The sequence below is a fragment of the Salmo trutta genome, chromosome 28, assembly GCF_901001165.1.
Source record: "Salmo trutta chromosome 28, fSalTru1.1, whole genome shotgun sequence".
Lineage (NCBI taxonomy): Eukaryota > Metazoa > Chordata > Actinopteri > Salmoniformes > Salmonidae > Salmo > Salmo trutta.
The window spans coordinates 3,357,592-3,375,715 of record NC_042984.1 but is presented as its reverse complement, the minus strand read 5'-3'; the positions used below and the strand labels follow the sequence as shown (position 1 = coordinate 3,375,715).

The 18,124-nt window shown below is 40.1% G+C and overlaps 1 protein-coding gene and 1 long non-coding RNA gene across 2 annotated transcripts in view; both read right to left on the bottom strand.

The window, feature by feature from the left end:
* Window positions 1–14,276, bottom strand: part of LOC115165288 (membrane-associated guanylate kinase, WW and PDZ domain-containing protein 1) — a 53,448-nt gene extending 39,172 nt beyond the window's left edge. The window contains exon 1 of the mRNA XM_029718333.1: window positions 13,838–14,276. The gene's annotated coding sequence lies outside the window, so the exon portion shown is untranslated. The remainder of the gene's footprint in view (window positions 1–13,837) is intronic.
* A 5-nt stretch (window positions 14,277–14,281) lies between these two features.
* LOC115165289 (uncharacterized) lies at window positions 14,282–18,123 on the bottom strand. Its single transcript, XR_003870120.1, has 3 exons — window positions 18,027–18,123; window positions 16,089–16,152; window positions 14,282–14,317 (listed from the first exon to the last, which is right to left on the bottom strand). It is a non-coding gene; the product is annotated as an uncharacterized LOC115165289 (long non-coding RNA).
* Between the last annotated feature and the right edge of the window lies 1 nt (window position 18,124).

The following is an 18,124-nucleotide window of genomic DNA, read 5'->3' as shown; positions in this document are numbered from 1 at the left end:
TCTCCTTTCATCTGTGGTGCTGCTACTTACTGACTCAGGTTTGATCGCTAGTTTCTCCTTTCATCTGAGGTGCTGCTACTTACTGACTCAGGTTTGATCTGAAGTTTCTCCTTTCATCTGTGGTGCTGCTACTTACTGACTCAGGTTTGATCTGAAGTTTCTCCTTTCATCTGTGGTGCTGCTACTTACTGACTCAGGTTTGATCGCTAGTTTCTCCTTTCATCTGTGGTGCTGCTACTTAATGACTCAGGTTTGATCGCTAGTTTCTCCTTTCATCTGTGGTGCTGCTACTTAATGACTCAGGTTTGATCACTAGTTTCTCCTTTCATCTGTGGTGCTCCTACTTACTGACTCAGGTTTGATCTGTAGTTTCTCCTTTCATCTGTGGTGCTGATACTTAATGACTCAGGTTTGATCTGTAGTTTCTCCTTTCATCTGTGGTGCTTCTACTTAATGACTCAGGTTTGATCTGTAGTTTCTCCTTTCATCTGTGGTGCTGCTACTTACTGACTCAGGTTTGATCTGTAGTTTCTCCTTTCATCTGTGGTGCTGCTACTTACTGACTCAGGTTTGATCTGTAGTTTCTCCTTTCATCTGTGGTGCTTCTACTTACTGACTCAGGTTTGATCACTAGTTTCTCCTTTCATCTGTCTTCTTGTCTACAAGTGCTTCCCTACATATGGGTCTGACATTGACACCTTTGACAAAGATGAGCAATAACGGCTGCATAAAATAAATAATTCAAAATAATATATTCAAAATTATATTTGCTCAAAGAAATATATTTTGAAATATATTTTGTTTAACCTGTGTCCTCCCCTCCCGGATATCAGCAGAAAGCTTCAATTCTTGTTAAACTAACTGCACTGTCCAATTACAGTGAGCAAATACAATGCTATTGTTTGAGGGGAATGCACAGTTATGAACTTGAAATTGTATTAATAAACCAATTAGGCACATTTGGGCAGTCCTGATACAACATTATGAACAGAAATGCAGTGGTTCATTGAATCAGTCTAAAACATTGCACATACAATGCTTCCATCTAGTGGCCAAAATCGAAATTGCACTTAACCTGGAATAATAGATTATGGCCTTTTTCTTGTATGTCAAAGATGATGGAAAAAAAAAAAAAAAAAAAAAAATAATAAAAAAAATTAATAAAAACTATTCATGTTTTTTCCTTTGTATTATCTTTTACCAGATCTATTGTGTTATATTCTCCTACATTCCTTTCACATTTCCACAAACTTCAAAGTGTTTCCTTTCAAATGGTACCAAGAATCAGCATATCTTTGCTTCAGGTCCTGAGCTACAGGCAGTTAGATTTTTTTTTTTTTTGTCATTTTAGGAGAAAATTGGATAAAAGGGTCCGATCCTTAAGTTAACAAGTAATATTAATATTTTTTTTCTCGAAAAGGTAGGTGTGAAAATTATTGACATCCTTAAAAATTCTCATAAATAAAGTAGTGAAAAATGTAGTATTTGGTCCCATATTCCAAGAACGCAACGACTACATCAAGCTTGTGACTCTATAAACTTTGCTGGATGCATTTGCAGTTCGTTTCGGATTATTTTGTGCCTAATAGAAATTAATGGTCAATACTATATTGTGTATTGGAATCACTTTTATTATAAATAAGAATCAAATATATTTCTAAACACTTTGACATTAATGTGGATGCTACCATGATTACAGATAATCCTGAATGAATCGTGAATAAATGATGAGTGAGAAAGCCCCAGAAGACATGCTAACCTCTCACCAATAGAAAATAACAGGAGAGTTTAGCCTGTCTTGGGGCTATGGTCAGAAATTACACACACACACACACATACACACATCGGAGGTGAACCTGCTCCCTCTCTCAGAAGGGAAGAATCAGGGCATTCATTGTCTCCAGCTGATGACTGTAAGAAATGAGGAGATGACAGGAGAAAGATTCTTGGCGTTCCTCTCTGTCTCAGTGTGTGTGTGTGTGTGTGTGTGTGTGTGTGTGTGTGTGTGTGTGTGTGTGTGTGTGTGTGTGTGTGTGTGTGTGTGGGGGGGGGGTTTGGTTCGTCTATCCTTGTGAGGACCAAAAACCCTCACAAGGGTATTAAAACAAGGAAAAAAGCTTAGGGGTTAGGTTCAGGGTTAGGATTAGGGTTAGGGAAAATAGGATTTTGAATGGAAATACATCTTATGTCCCCAAGAGGATAGAAATGTCTGTGTTAGAAAGGTTAGAGCCAGGAATAATACTACACACACACACACACACACACACACACACACACACACACACACACACACACACACACACACACGCACCATAAACTCTTATCAATACACACTACTTCCATATCCACACACCCACAATCGAAAGTAAAATGACAATATGTCATGAAAGAGCACTTTGGAATTTGAATCATTGAACAACAGCAAATATCTCCAAAACCAACCCACACACACACACACACACACACACACACACACACACACACACACACACACACACACACACACACACACACACACACACACACACACATACACACACACACACACACACACACACACACACACAAAAGTAAATAGGTACAGACTGAGCGGTAGGTAACTGAGGGTAAATAGTTACATTTTGAGTCCTTCATCGTTTTCAGAACAGATTGCAGTCTCTCCAGCATTTTCCAAATCCAAATAATCCCCAAATAACCTCAATCTGTGATCTACTTAGACCAAATTAAAGTTGCGAAAAACAGAATGTTTTTTAAATAAAATGTTGTCTTTAAGCGACTCCAACGTTGTCTCTGACACTGGCCGACTGTCTGTTACACGATACTGACTAACAGAGAGAGAAACAGAACGGTTGAAACTGAGTGATACAGAGAGAGGGAGGGGGAGGTAGAGAGAGAGAGAGGGAGGTAGAAAGAGAGAGAGAGAGAGAGAGAGGGAGGTAGAGAGAGAGAGGGAGGTAGAAAGTGAGAGAGAGAGAGAGGGAGGTAGAGAGAGAGAGAGGGAGGTAGAAAGAGAGAGAGGGAGGGGGAGGTAGAGAGAGAGAGAGAGAGAGAGAGAGAGAGAGAGAGAGAGAGAATGAGTGAGCCAGAAAGAAAGGGAGAGGGATACCACAAGGAGGGAGAAAAAACAAGAGTGACAGAGAATGTGAGGGAGAGAGCACATGTGAGTGTGTGTAAGGGAGAACGACAGAGAGGGAAAATGAGAAAGCATTTTAATACTCAAAATCCCATGAGAAGAGGTGGGGAACAGAGAGAGAGAGAAAAAGAGAGCGAGAGATCTGCACACTGCCCACAAAATGAGGAGGAAACTGAGCTGCACATCCTAACCCTCCTGCCAAATGTACGACCATATTACAGACACATATTTCCCTCAGATTACACAGATCCACAAAGAATTTGAAAACAAATCCAATTTTGATAAACTTCCATATCTACTGGGTGAAAAACAACATTGTGACATCACAGCAGCAAGATTTGTGACCTGTTGCCACAAGAAAAGGGCAACCAGTGAAGAACAAACACCATTGTAAATACAACCCCTATTTATGTTTATTTTTTTAATTAACGTTTGTACTTTAACTATTTGCACATCGTTATAACACTGTATATAGACATAATATGACATTTGATAAGTCTCTCTTCCTTTGAAACTTTTGTGAGTGTAATGTTTATTGTTCAATTGATTGTTTATTTCACTTTTGTTTATTATCTATTTCACTTGCTTTGGGAATGTAAACATACATTCGACAAAAGTATTCAGACCCCTTGACTTTTTCCACATTTGGTTACATTACAGCCTTTTTCTAAAATGTATTAAATTGTTTTTTTCCTCATCAATCTACACACAATACCACATAATGACATCACAATACCCCATAATGACATCACAATACCCCATAATGACATCACAATACCCCATAATGACATCACAATACCCCATAATGACATCACAATACCCCATAATGACAAAGCACATTTGATGAAAAAAAAACCCGGAAATATCACGTTTACATTAGTATTCAGACCCTTTACTTTGTCAGCGATTACAGCCTTGAGTTTTCTTGAGTATGACGCTACAAACTTGGCACACCTGTATTTGGAGAGTTTCTCCCATTCTTCTCTGCAGATCCTCTCAAGTTCTGTCAGGTTCGATGGGGAGCGTTACTGCACAGCTATTTTCAGATCTCTCCAGAGATGTTAGATTGGGTTCAAGTCCAGACTCTGGCTGGGCCACTCAAGGACATTCAGAGACTTGTCACGAAGCCACTCCTGTGTTGGCTTGGCTGTGTGCTTAGGGTCGTTGTCCTGTTGGAAGGTGAACCTTCACCCCAGTCTGAGGTCCTGAGCACTCTGGCGCAGGTTTTCATCAAGGATCTCTCTGTACTTTTCTCCGTTCATCTTTCCCTCGATCCTGACTAGTCTCCCAGTCCATGCCACTGAAAAACATCCCCACAGCATGATGCTGCCACCACCATGCTTCACCGTAGGAATGGTGCCAGGTTTCCTCCAGACATGACGCTTGACATTCAGGCCAAAGAGTTCAATCTTGGTTTCATCAGACCAGAGAATCTTTTTTTCTCATGGTCTGAGAGTCCTTTAAGTGCCTTTTGGCGAACTCTGAGCGGGCTGTCATGTGCCTTTTACTGAGGAGTGGCTTCTGTCTCGGAGCTCTACAGACAATTCCTTCAACCTCATGCCTTGGTTTTTGCCCTGACATGCGCTGTCAACTGTGGGACCTTATATAGACAGGTGTGTGTGCCTTTCATGTCCAATCAATTGAATTTACCACAGGTGAACTCCAGTCAAATTGTAGAAACATCTCAAGGATGTTCAATGTAAACAGGATTCACTTGAGCTCATTTCCGAGTCTCATAGCAAAGGGTCTGAATACTTACGTATATACATTTGCAAACATTTCTTAAAACCACATTTTCACTTTGTCATTATGGGGTATTGTGTGTAGATTGATAAAGATTTTTTATTTTTTTATTTAATCCGTTTTAGGATAAGGCACAACAAAATGTGGAAAAAGGGAAGGGGTCAGAGTACTTTCCGAATGCACTGTATGTTTCCAATGCCAATAAAGCCCTTTGAGAGAGAGAGAGAGAGAGAGAGAGAGAGAGAGAGAGAGAGAGAGAGAGAGAGAGAGAGAGAGAGAGAGAGAGAGAGAGAGAGAGAGAGATATTGGGCAGGAAGTGGTGTGCGGAGAGATATGGAAGGGGGGAGGAAGGTGAAACTCAGGGGAATACCAGCGCAGATGAGTACGGTGAGGTACGGTGAGATTCAAACCATGTCATCATGTGGTGTGTGTGTTTCTGTGTGTGTATCTGTGTGTTTCTGTGTGTGTATCTGTGTGTATCTGTGTGTGTGTTAATTACAGCGTACTGCATTTCTGCTTAGAGAACATGAAAAGATAGAAACACGTGTTTCGAGTGTGAACTCAAATTGACTTATCAAACAGAGACAACGTGGCTGACACAGATAGAAAAACATATTGGCATGAGTGGCACAATAGTACACACACACACACACAGCCGCGAGCACAAACAGATACACACATACACAAACACAGACTCGCCATACACATACAGGCAGGCAGGCAGGCAGGCAGGCAGGCAGACAGACAGACAGACAGACAGACAGACAGACAGACAGACAGACAGACAGACAGACAGACAGATTAAAGCACACACGCCGGTTTTCAACAATCTCTCTAGGGGTCTCGAAGCTACACTGATGCTCTTTACACAGAACATGTCCTGACCTATATAGATTAAATCAGCTTTTATGTGACAACATGGTGTAAACACTTCACATATTAAATGTACAACACTACAGTAACACCAGATTACTACACTAACACCAGACTACTACACTACACTAACACCAGATTACTACATTAACACCAGATTACTACACTACATTAACACCAGATTACTACACTACATTAACACCAGATTACTACACTAACACCAGATTACTACATTAACACCAGATTACTACACTAACACCAGATTACTACACTACATTAACACCAGATTACTACATTAACACCAGATTACTACACTACACTAACACCAGATTACTACACTACACTAACACCAGATTACTACACTAACACCAGATTACTACACTACACTAACACCAGATTACTACACTACACTAACACCAGATTACCACACTACACTAACACCAGATTACTACACTACACTAACACCAGATTACTACACTACATTAACACCAGATTACTACACTACACTAACACCAGATTACCACACTACACTAACACCAGATTACCACACTACACTAACACCAGATTACTACACTACACTAACACCAGATTACTACACTACACTAACACCAGATTACTACATTACACTAACACCAGATTACTACACTACACTAACACCAAATTACTACACTACACTAACACCAGATTACTACACTACATTAACACCAGATTACAACACTACACTAACGCCAGATTACTACACTACACTAACACCAGATTACTACACTACACTAACACCAGATTACTACACTACACTAACACCAGATTACTATTCAAGGTTTTACTGCTAACCTACAAAGCATTACATGGGCTTGCTCCTACCTATCTTTCCGATTTGATCCTGCCGTACATACCTACACGTACGCTACGGTCACAAGACGCAGGCCTCCTAATTGTCCCTAGAATTTCTAAGCAAACGGCTGGAGGTAGGGCTTTCTCCTATAGAGTTCCATTTTTATGGAATAGTCTGCCTACCCATGTGAGAGACGCAGACTCAGTCTCAACCTTTAAGTCTTTACTGAAGACTTATCTCTTCAGTAGGTCCTATGATTAAGTGTAGTCTGGCCCAGGAGTGTGAAGGTGAACGGAAAGGCTGGAGCAACGAACCGCCCTTGCTGTCTCTGCCTTGCCGGTTCCCATCTTTCCACTGGGATTCTCTGCCTCTAACCCTTTTACAGGGGCTGAGTCACTGACTTACTGGTGTTCTTCCATGCCGTCCATGGGAGGGGTGCGTCACTTGAGTGGATTGAGTCACTGACGTGGTCTTCCTGTCTGGGTTGGCGCCCCCCCTTGGGTTGTGCCATGGCGGAGATTTTTGTGGGCTATACTCGGCATTGTCTTCGGACGGTAAGTTGGTGGTTGTAGACATCCCTCTAGTGGTGTGGGGGCTGTGCTTTGGCAAAGTGGGTGGGGTTATATCCTGCCTGTTTGGCCCTGTCCGGGGGTATCATCGGATGGGGCCACAGTGTCTTCTGATCCCTCCTGTCTCAGCCTCCAGTATTTATGCTGCAGTAGTTTATGTGCCAGGGGGCTAGGGTCAGTGTGTTTCATCTGGAGTATTCTCTTGTCTTATCCGGTGTCCTGTGTGAATTTAAATATGCTCTCTCTAATTCTCTCTTTCTCTCTTTCTTTCTTTCTCTCGGAGGACCTGAGCCCTAGGACCATGCCTCGGGACTACCTGGCATGATGACTCCTTGCTGTTCCCAGTCCACCTGGCCATGCTGCTGCTCCAGTTTCAACTGTTCTGCCTGCAGCTACGGAACCCTGACCTGTTCACCGGACGTGCTTGTTGCACCCTCGACAACTACAATGATTATTATTATTTGACCATGCTGGTCATTTATGAACATTTTAACATCTTGACCATGTCCTGTTATAATATCCACCCGGCACAGCCAGAAGAGGACTGGCCACCCCTCATAGCCTGGTTCCTCTCTAGGTTTCTTCCTAGGTTTTTGGCCTTTCTAGGGAGTTTTTCCTAGGGAGTTTTTCCTAGCCACCGTGCCTCTTTCACATGCATTGCTTGCTGTTTGGGGTTTTAGGCTGGGTTTCTGTACAGCACTTTGAGATTTCAGCTGATATACAAAGGGCTATATAAATAAATTTGATTTGATTTGATTACTACACTACACTAACACCAGATTACTACACTACATTAACACCAGATTACTACACTACACTAACACCAGATTAATACACTAACACCAGATTACTACACTACACTAACACCAGATTACTACACTACACTAACACCAGATTACTACACTACACTAACACCAGATTACTACACTACACTAACACCAGATTACTGCACTACACTAACACCAGATTACAACACTAAACTAACACCAGATTACTACACTACACTAACACCAGATTACTACACTAACACCAGATTACTACACTACAGTAACACCAGATTACTACACTACACTAACACCAGATTACTACACTACACTAACACCAGATTACTACACTAGACTAACACAAGATTAATACACTACACTAACACCAGATTACTACACTACACTAACACCAGATTAATACACTACACTAACACCAGATTACTACACTACACTAACACCAGATTACTACACTAACACCAGACTACTACACTAACACCAGATTACTACACTAACACCAGATTACTACACTACACTAACACCAGATTACTACACTAACACCAGATTACTACACTACACTAACACCAGATTACTACACTACATTAACACCAGATTACTACACTACACTAACACCAGATTAATACACTACACTAACACCAGATTACTACACTACACTAACACCAGATTACTACACTACACTAACACCAGATTACTACACGACACTAACACCAGATTACTACACTACACTAACACCAGATTACTACAGTAACACCAGATTACTACACTAACACCAGATTACTACACTAACACCAGATTACTACACTAACACCAGATTACTACACTACAGTAACACCAGATTACTACACTACACTAACACCATATTACTACACTACACTAACACCAGATTACTACACTACACTAACACCAGATTACTACACTACACTAACACCAGATTACTACACTACACTAACACCAGATTACTACACTACACTAACACCAGATTACTACACGACACTAACACCAGATTACTACACTACACTAACACCAGATTACTACAGTAACACCAGATTACTACACTAACACCAGATTACTACACTAACACCAGATTACTACACTACAGTAACACCAGATTACTACACTACACTAACACCATATTACTACACTACACTAACACCAGATTACTACACTACACTAACACCAGATTACTACACTACACTAACACCAGATTACTACACTACAATAACACCAGATTACAACACTACAGTAACACCAGATTACTACACTACACTAACACCAGATTACTACAGTAACACCAGATTACTACACTACACTAACACCAGATTACTACAGTAACACCAGAGTAAAACACTACACTAACACCAGATTACTACAGTAACACCAGATTACTACACTAACACCAGATTACTACACTACACTAACACCAGATTACTACAGTAACACCAGATTACTACACTACACTAACACCAGATTACTACACTACAGTAGAACCAGACTACTACACTACAGTAACACCAGATTACTACACTACACTAACACCAGATTACTACACTACACTAACACCAGATTACTACACTACACTAACACCAGATTACTACACTACACTAACACCGGATTACTACACTAACACCAGATTACTACACTACAACTAACACCAGATTACTACACTAACACCAGATTACTACACTAACACCAGATTACTACACTACACTAACACCAGATTACTACACTACACTAACACCAGATTACTACACTACACTAACACCAAATTACTATACTACACTAACACCAGATTACTACACTATACTAACACCAGATTACTACACTACACTAACACCAGATTACTACACTACACTAACACCAGATGACTACACTAACACCATATTGCTACACTACAGTAACACCAGATTAATACACTACAGTAACACCAGATTACTACACTACACTAACACCAGATTACTACACTAACACCAGATTACTACACTACACTAACACCAGATTACTACACTACACTAACACCAGATTACTACACTATACTAACACCATATTACTACAGTAACAGCAGATTACTACACTACACTAACAACAGATTACTACACTAACACCATATTACTACACTACACTAAAACCAGATTACTACACTACACTAACACCAGATTACTACACTACAGTAACACGAGATTACTACACTACAGTAACACCAGATTACTACACTACATTAACACCAGATTACTACACTACAGTAACACCAGATCACTACACTACACTAACACCAGATTACTACACTACACAAACACCAGATTAATACACTTCACTAACACCAGATTACTACACTACACTAACACCAGATTACTTAAATACACTACACTAACACCAGATTACTACACTACACTAACACCAGATTACCACACTACACTAACACCAGATTACTACACTACACTAACACCAGATTACTTCACTATACTAACACCAGATTACTACACTACACTAACACCAGATTACTACACTAACACCAGATTACTACACTACACTAACACCAGATTACTTCACTACACTAACACCAGATTACTTTACTACACTAACACCAGATTAAGACACTACAGTAACACCAGATTACTACACTACATTAACACCAGATTACAACACTACAGTAACACCAGATTACTACACTACACTAACACCAGACTACTACACTAGACTAACACCAGATTACTACACTACAGTAACACCAGATTACTACACTACATTAACACCAGATTACAACACTACAGTAACACCAGATTACTACACTACATTAACACCAGATTACTACACTAACACCAGATTACTACACTAACACCAGATTACTACACTACACTAACACCAGATTACTACACTACACTAACACCAGATTACTTCACTATAGTAACACCAGATTACTACACTACACTAACACCAGATTACTACACTAACACCAGATTACTACACTACAGTAACACCAGATTACTACACTACATTAACACCAGATTACAACACTACAGTAACACCAGATTACTACACTACATTAACACCAGATCACTACACTACACTAACACCAGATTACTACACTAACACCAGATTACTACACTAACACCAGATTACTACACTACACTACCACCAGATTACTACACTACATTAACACCAGATTACTACACTACACTAACACCAGATTACTACACTAACACCAGATTACTACACTAACACCAGATAACTTTACTACACTAACACCAGATTAAGACACTACATTAACACCAGATTACAACACTACAGTAACACCAGATTACTACACTACACTAACACCAGATTACTACACTAACACCAGATTACTACACTACACTAACACCAGATTACTACACTATACTAACACCAGATTACTTCACTATAGTAACACCAGATTACTACACTACATTAACACCAGATTACAACACTACAGTAACACCAGATTACTACACTACATTAACACCAGATCACTACACTACACTAACACCAGATTACTACACTAACACCAGATTACTACACTACACTAACACCAGATTACTACACTACACTAACACCAGATTACTACACTACACTAACACCAGATTACTACACTAACACCAGATTACTACACTAACACCAGATAACTTTACTACACTAACACCAGATTAAGACACTACAGTAACACCAGATTACTACACTACATTAACACCAGATTACAACACTACAGTAACACCAGATTACTACACTACACTAACACCAGATTACTACACTAACACCAGATTACTACACTACACTAACACCAGATTACTTCACTACACTAACACCAGATTACTTTACTACACTAACACCAAATTAAGACACTACAGTAACACCAGATTACTACACTACATTAACACCAGATTACACCACTACAGTAACACCAGATTACTACACTACACTAACACCAGACTACTACACTAGACTAACACCAGATTACTACACTACAGTAACACCAGATTACTACACTACATTAACACCAGATTACAACACTACAGTAACACCAGATTACTACACTACACTAACACCAGATTACTACACTACACTAACACCAGATTACTACACTACATTAACACCAGATTACAACACTACAGTAACACCAGATTACTACACTACACTAACACCAGATTACTACACTACAGTAACACCAGAGAATGTGCTGACTCCCCCCGTCCCCGCCCCCAGATTACCCAGATACTGTTGAGTACAATATCTATAATTACCCAGATACTGTAGAGTACAATATCTATAATTACCCAGATACTGTAGATTAGAATAACCCTTAATTTCCCAGATACTGTGGACTAGAACATGTAACTTGTTTCAGGAAACTAGGCGTATGTCGCACGTCACTACAGGATAGTCATTTGAACGTAATTTAAAAAAAATCTAAATGCGTTTTTTTGTCAGAAATACCTTCTAGAACATGTCAGCTTTAATGACAGACTTGTGTTGCATCCTTTAAATATGAATAAAATTGTTAAATTACGAGCCTAGTTGGTTTAGCTACGGAAAAAGGAAGGAACCTTCCCGTTAGCCATGATAGGCTGAGATAATGGATGGGCTGGACATGCCGGGAGATGAGTTTGGATTGGTCTGCCATGTAACACGCTTCTGTCTACATAACGTGAGCTGTTCAGTATGTGTTGACAGTCCTTTCTACCGTGCCATTTTTGAAAGACGTAACGTTAGCCATCGTGAACTACAAAAGTTTCGCTACTTTTCTCAACAACATTGACGCCCTGAATTTAGCAGGCGCCGTCGACAGATCAGTTGGAAAAAAGTGATGGGCTACTTTCTGCACACGCCATGGTCAGCGTGAACCTGGAGTGACTTGACACAACGCTAAGTTAAACAGTTCCAGTCCGCTGTGAAGCGTTGATCCATATATACAGGTAAGAGTATAGCTACATTTTCAGATATTATAAGTTTCTAAATTTGTCAGAATGTCATTTTCATTGCAAGTTAAGGCTTACTGTTCGCTAGCTAGCAAACGTTAGCTTGCGGGCTCGCTAGCTAACGTTACGCGTATGATCTGTGTAGTGATATTATTTGAATCAGTAAACCCATTTGCATTGCTAGTTATAGCCTAATGTTAGCTAGCTAACATTGAATTTAGCTCTTTAGCTACCTGCTAGATTCATACTACAGCTATGACAATGTTTGTAGTGGTAGTAGTAGTAGTACTAGAAATACTTATACAGGTTATATGAGTAAAACAGTGTATTTGTGGTAGTAGTAGTACTAGAAGTATTTTTACAGGTTATATGGGTAAATAGTGTATTTGTGGTAGTAGTAGTAGTACTAGTAGTATTTACACAGGTTATATTATGCCGGTTCATTGTTTAGCTAGCTAGCTAGCTAGCTACATGTCTAAAACAATATACTGTTGACCAGGTGATTACATGACCCGTCAAGTTAGCCAGGTGTGTCTGGGGGTGATTATGGCCGTCTATTGTATTTCATGAACACGTGTCTAGACAATAGCAACACTTAGCTAGATGTGGCTCGGGGGTGGTTATAGCATTTTCTTTCACATGACCCATCAATTTAGACAAGTGTGTCGGGTAAACGTCATCTAATAATTATAATTATAAATTATTTATAAAATATTTTTTATCTGGATGCTTTCTGTTTTTGATATTGTTAATATGCAAGTAACCCTTTCACTGTACCGTTTACACCTTCTGTATCCTGGACAGCATATAACACAACAAAGGAATTATCTTTATGACCAGGCCTCATATTCATAAATCACCTCAGAGTAGGAGTACAGATCGAGGATCAGTTTTGCCCTTTTATATCATTATGAATAAAACTATGTGGACAAGCAGAAAATCAGCACTAGGTTATAAATAGACAATAAATGACTCACCCCCATTGGCCAGGTCCTTTGAGGCGATGATGAAGCCGAACCCCTCCCCTGGCCGTCTCCGTAGCTCCACCTCCTGACCCCTGACCCCTAGAATGGCCCCTCCCCCTCGTCTGTCCGCCTGGCCCTTGGCCACAGCCCCCAGTCCTGCTCCTCCTCCAGGGGGCCTCAACACACCCGGGGCCCCACCACCGTTCTCCACCCCAAGCCAGTCTCTGGGTTCCAGGGTGAGGGTTACAGGGACTGAGTCCAGAAAGCTTGTGCTCTGGACCAGGGAGGGGAGATCTGTGGAGGGCGAGGCTGGGGAGAGGTCACTGTGGCTGGGGGGGATGTGGGGGGTGTGAGGGAGGTGCAGGGGCACCAAGGCATCTGAGGTGGAGGAGGAGGCAGGCAGGTCGGATGGGAGGCCATGGGAGGAGGAGGGGCCCAGGGGAGAGGGGAGGGGCTTGTAGAGGTTAGGGGAGACAGGAGAGAAGAGAGACCCTGGAGAGAGAGAGAGAGAGAGAGAGAGAGAGAGAGAGAGAAAGAGAGAAAGGAGGGAGGCAGAGAAGAGAGAGATAAAGAGAGAGGGAAAGGAGGGAGACAGAGAAGAGAGAGAGAAAGAGAGAGTGAGGTGGGAGAGAGACAGAGAAGAGGGAGAGAAAGAGAGAGAAAGGAGGGAGACAGAGAAGAGAGAGAGAAAGGAGGGAGACAGAGAAGAGAGAGAGAAAGAGAGAGAGGTGGGAGAGAGACAGAGAAAAGAGAGAGAAAGAGAGAGAAAGGAGGGAGACAGAGGAGAGAGAGAGAGAAAGAGAGGTGGGAGAGAGAGAGAGAAAGGAGGGAGACAGAGAAGAGAGAAAGAGAGAGAGAGGTTCAGCTCATCTAGACCAATTAGAATGTCAATAGTGAACCCAACACAAGGAAACAGAATCTCTGAGGAGAAACAATCCTGTATCCTCTACACAGTAACCTGGTCTGAAAGCTAAAGTGGTTTAAAACCAAAGTTATGAACCACCAAAGTTATGAAGTTACATGTTACATTAAGAGTATTTAAAACCAAGTCGTACTGAAGTTAAATGTTACATACAGAGGATTCATACCTAAACTACTAAAGTTTCATGTTACGTACATAAAGAGTATTTAAACAGGAAGAAAACCAGGATGAGGGTACTGCACCAATGCTAGCAACAGCAGTAGCATTACTAGTATTTATATCGGTAAATACAGTGTATTGTGGTAGTATCAGTACTAGAGTATTTATACAGGTTATATAGGTACATACAGTGTACTTGTGGTAGTAGTAGTACTAGAGTATGTATACAGGTTATATAGGTACATACAGTGTATTTGTGGTAGTACTCGTAGTATTTATATAGGTTATATAGGTAAATACAGTGTATTTGTGGTAGTAGTAGTAATAGTAGTATTTATACAGATTATATGGGTAAATGCAGTGTACTTGTGGTAGTAGTAGTACTAGAGTATTTATACAGGTTATATAGGTACATACAGTGTATTTGTGGTAGTAGTAGTACTAGAGTATTTATACAGGTTATATAGGTAAATACAGTGTATTTGTGGTAGTACTCGTAGTATTTATATAGGTTATATAGGTAAATACAGTGTATTTGTGGTAGTAGTAGTAATAGTAGTATTTATACAGATTATATGGGTAAATGCAGTGTATTTGTGGTAGTAGTAGTACTAGTAGTATTTATACAGGTTATATGGGTAAATACAGTGTATTTGTGGTAGTAGTAGTAGTACTAGAAATACTTATACAGGTTATATGAGTAAAACAGTGTATTTGTGGTAGTAGTAGTACTAGAAGTATTTTTACAGGTTATATGGGTAAATAGTGTATTTGTGGTAGTAGTAGTAGTAGTAGTACTAGTAGTATTTATACAGGTTATATGGGTAAATACAGTGTATTTGTGGTAGTAGTAGTACTAGTAGTATTTATACAGGTTATATAGGTAAATACAGTGTATTTGTGGTAGTAGTAGTACTAGTAGTATTTATACAGGTTATATAGGTAAATAGTGTATTTGTGGTAGTAGTAGTACTAGAAGTATTCATACAGGTTATATGGGTGAATACAGTGTATTTGTGGTAGTAGTTGTACTAGTAGTATTTATACAGGTTATATAGGTAAATAGTGTATTTGTGGTAGTAGTAGTATTAGTAGTATTTATACAGGTTATATGGGTAAATAGAGTGTATTTGTGGTAGTAATGGTAGTATTTATACAGGTTATATAGGTTAATGGTCTTACCTCCTCTGTAAACCAACAGCACTACTTCTCCCTGCTTGGTGTGTTTCTGGAGGACCCGCTGGACCTTCAATGTTCAGCAGAGGTCATGTTAAAATAGGTAAAAAAAATTGGCAAACATCTCACGCTGTTTTTTCAAAGGCCTTTTTCAAATAAACTTGTAGTGACATTCAGAAACAAGTTCTTATGTACAGTACCAGTCAAATGTTCAGACACACCTAATCATTTAAGGGTTTTTACATTTTATAATTTTCTACATTGTAGAAAAATAGTGAAGACATCAAAACTATGAAATAACACATATGGAATCATGTAGTAACCAAAAAAGTGTTAACAAATCAAAACATATTTTATATTTGAGATTTGTCAAAGTAGTCACCCTTTGCCTTGATGACAGCTTTGCACACTCTTGGCATTCTATCAACCAGTTTCATGAGGTAGTCACCTGGAATGCATTGTAATTAACAGGTGTGCCTTGTTAAAAGTTAATTTGTGGAATTTATTTCCTTCTTAATGCGTTTGAGCCAATCAGTTGTGTTGGCAGTAGGGGTGGTATACAGAAGATAGCCCTATTTGGTAAAAGACCAAGTCCATACTATGGCAAGAACAGCTCAAATAAGCAAAGAGAAACAACAGTCCATCATTAATTTAAGACATGAAGGTCAGTCAATGCGGAACATTTCAAGAACTTTGAAAGTTTCTTCAAGGGCAGTCGCAAAAACCATCAAGCGCTATGATTAAACTGGCTCTCATGAGGACCGCCACAGGAAAGGAAGACAGAGTTACTTCTGCTGCAGAGGATAAGTTCATTAGAGTTAACTGCACCTCAGATTGAAGCCCAAATAAATGCTTCACAGAGTTCAAGTAGCAGACACATCTCAACATCAACTGTTCAGAGGAGACTGCGTGAACCAGGCCTCGATGGTCAAATTTCTGCAAAAAAAAACACAACTAAAGGACACCAATAATAAGAAGAGACTTGCTTGGGCCAAGAAACACGAGAAATGACATTAGACTGGTGGAAATCTGTCCTTTGGTCTGATGAGTCCAAATTTGAGATTTTTGGTTCCAACCGCCTTGTCATTGTGAGACGCAGAGTAGGTGAACGGATGATCTCTGCATGTGTGGTTCCCACCGTGAAGCATGGAGGAGGAGGTGTGATGGTGTGGGGGTGCTGGTGACACTGTCAGTGATTTATTTAGAATTCAAGGCACACTTAACCAGCATGGCTACCACAGCATTCTGCAGCGATTCGCCATCCCATCTAGTTTGCGCTTAGTGGAACTATCATTTGTTTTTCAACAGAACAATGACCCAACACACCTCCAGGCTGTGTAAGGGCTATTTGACCAGAAGAAAAGTGATGGAGTGCTGCATCAGATGACCTGGCCTCCACAATCACCCGACCTCAACCCAATTGAGATGGTTTGGGATGAGTTGGATCGCAGAGTGAAGAAAAAGCAGCCAACAAGTGCTCAGCATATGTGGGAACTATTTCAAGACGGTTGGAAAAGCTTTCTTCAAGAAGCTGGTTTAGAGAATACCAAGAGTGTGCAAAGCTGTCATCAAGGCAAATGGTGGCTATTTGAAGAATCTCAAACATAAAATATGTTTTCATTTGTTTAACACTTTTTTGGTTACTACATGAATCCATATGTGTTATTTCATAGTTTTGATGTCTTCACTACTATTCTACAATGTAGAAAGTAGTAAAAATAAAGAAAAAACGTTGAATGAGTAGGTGTGTCCAAACTTTTGACTGGTACTGTATATTTGTCTTCAAGTATTCTCTGTGTCAATAACCTTACTCAACGTTGCCAGAATGTTTATACTGCAGAGAGTGATGAGAACTGATGATTACTATTGAGCATTGTTGCAATAAATACCAATCAACATTATCTTAGCCTCTAGCTGTAGAACTGTCTCCAAAGTCGGTCGTACCTGAGCGAAGCTGAGACTCTGCACGTCGGCGCCGTTGATCTTGACTATAGCATCCCCTGGCTGCAGGGAAGAACACTGCCTTCTGTCCCAGACCCTCT